This window comes from Chroicocephalus ridibundus, chromosome 18 (genome assembly GCF_963924245.1).
Source record: "Chroicocephalus ridibundus chromosome 18, bChrRid1.1, whole genome shotgun sequence".
NCBI classification, from domain to species: domain Eukaryota; kingdom Metazoa; phylum Chordata; class Aves; order Charadriiformes; family Laridae; genus Chroicocephalus; species Chroicocephalus ridibundus.
This window is the reverse complement of record NC_086301.1, coordinates 9,365,231-9,367,749: the sequence shown is the minus strand read 5'-3', so window position 1 is coordinate 9,367,749 and position 2,519 is coordinate 9,365,231. Positions and strand designations below refer to the sequence as shown.

General features: G+C 55.3%; 1 pseudogene; it reads right to left on the bottom strand.

Moving 5' to 3' along the window:
- Positions 1-796: 796 nt before the first annotated feature.
- LOC134524829 (olfactory receptor 14J1-like) lies at positions 797-1,702 on the bottom strand (annotated as a pseudogene).
- Between the last annotated feature and the right edge of the window lie 817 nt (positions 1,703-2,519).

Sequence of the window (2,519 nt, the reverse complement as noted above, 5' to 3'; positions counted from 1 at the left end):
CTCCTGCACCTGCCTGGCTTTAACCCTTTCCACAAGCCCTGGCTCTGCACCACAAACACTCTGGTGAGAGTCCTCACCCCGCATGGTCACACGGTACAAGCTGCACTCCGAGGATTTTTCCTCCTGGGCGCTTTCCAGCCCAGCCCAGCTCCCTCCAAGCTCTCCCACCTCCCCTGCCCTCTCTCCATCCCAGCCCAGTCTGCGCTGGCCCAACAGCAGAGCCCGCCCCAGGGTGCTGCAGAGCTCTGGGCACTCACTCCACAGCCACAGCCCCTCTGAAGGGCACCGCAGCTGCTGGGGGGCAGAGGAGGGTCAGCCCCAGAGACGGGGGGCATTTGGGCACAAGGAAAAGGCAGTCAGTGGGCCCCCGTGTCCTCCTCCCCAGGATATTCTGAGGGGTCTGCAGCCCCTCTGTGCCATCCCTTCTCCCCAGCCCGGTACAAGAGCCCTGGCCCTGGGGACCCTCAGGCAGCTCCTGCCGCCCCAGTGACAGAGTGACACTGGGACAGCCTGCCCCAGGCTGCTGCAGCCACAGAGGTCTTCTCATTTCCCATCCATTCGGCGCTGCTGCTGATGGGTCTCAGAAAAAGTAGTTGCCGCTGGTTCATTTATTTTATTTAAACACACAGAGCGCCTGACTCTTCATTTACACAAATCTTTTGTGTCACACAAGACAGGTGGATATTTAAGGAGGAGGGGATGAATAATGATAGGCTCGACCCATCACAACAGATACAGGGAATCATTTGCAGAGGAAGGTACACAATCTATGGCTGATGAAAAAATGTCCAATCAGTTTCCTCAGGGCATCCTTGAGCTCCTGGTTCCTCATGCTGTAGATGAGGGGGTTCACTGCTGGAGGCACCACCAAGTACAGAATGGACATCACTAGGTCTAGTACTGGGGAGGAGATGGAGGAGGGCTTCAGGTAGGCAAATACTGGAGCGCTGATAAAGAGGGAGACCACGGCCAGGTGAAGGAGGCACGTGGAAAAGGCTTTGTGTCATCTTTGCTGCTAGGGGATCCTCAGCACAGCCCTGAAGATCTGCACATAGGACACCACAATGAAAACAAAACAAAAACAGGAAAAAAAGCCACTAACCAGAACCAGACCAATTTCCCTGAGGTAGAGTAAGTCTGAGCAGGTGAGCTTGAGGATATGGGGGATTTCACAGAAGAACTGGTCTAGGGCATTGCCTTGGCAGAGGGGTATTGAAAATGTATTGGCAGTGTGCAGGAGAGCATTGAGAAAGCCACTGCCCCAGGCAGCTGCTGCCATGTGGACACAAGCTCTGCTGCCCAGGAGGGACCCATAGTGCAGGGGTTTGCAGATGGCAACGTAGCGGTCGTAGGCCATGATGGTGAGAAGGGAATACTCTGCTGAGATGAAGGAGACAAAGAAAAAGACCTGGGCAGCACATCCCGAGTAGGAGATGTCCCTGGTATCCCAGAGGGAATCGGCCATGGCGTTGGACAGAGTGGTGGAGATGCAGCCCAGGTCGAGGAGGGCGAGGTTGAGGAGGAAGAAGTACATGGGGGTGTGGAGGCGGTGGTCACAGGCTACGGCAGTGATGATGAGGCCATTGCCCAGGAGGGCAGCCAGGTAGATGGCCAGGAAGAGCCAGAAGTGCAAGAGCTGCAGCTCCCGCGTGTCTGCGAATGCCAGCAGGAGGAAGTGGGTGATGGAGCTGCCGTTGGACATCGGATCCCTTTGTTCCCGAGGTACTGCCAAAGGAGGAAAGCACACTCACGAGTCAGGACAGCTCTGAGCAAATCTCTTCCCATTGCCTGCCCTTCCAAACCCAAGCCCCGAAAACACTCTTTGCCTGTGTCCTTCCTTCCGGGAGCTTTCTGCATTGCCCTTGTTGGAGCTCTCATTGTTGCTGGCCAAGTGTGCCGTGAGGAGCAGAGCTCTGCTTGTGGGCTCCCAAAGAGTCATCCCTGCTCCACAGCAGGAAAAGTCTTCTGGAAAAGTCCCTGTGAAATGTCCACTGCCTCTGATGGAGCAGCAGAGAATCTCGGATCTTGGGCATGTACTCCTGCTCTACACAGGAGAGATATCCCATAGGTTTTGGGTTATGAGAGCTTTAGGAGATCCCTGCAGGAACTGCAGCGGCATTGCCCTGCACCCAGAGACTTACCGTGTCAAGGGCTGTGAAGGTTTCTCTCTCTGTGAGCTCTCAGTGTCCTCCCACTCCCAGCTGCCTTTAACCTCTCTCTGCCTGCTCGTCTACTCTCACGCTTGGCAGAGGAGCTCCTTGCCATGACTTTCCTCCATCCCAGGAGCCTGGACCAGTTTAGTGGCAGAGGACCAGCTCAAGGCATTTTATTGACCTTTCTGGTGGTTTTGGTGCTGAGCCCATGAAGCTCAGACACAGGGGAAGCTGATGAAACCTCTCCAGAAGTCAACGTCAGATGTAATTTTGAAAGTTTCTTGGAGCGTTAATGGGTCCCACTGAGGGCCATTACTGCCAAAGGCTCCTGGGGGCTCGTTTGAGAGAAAACTGGAGGCAGTGAGG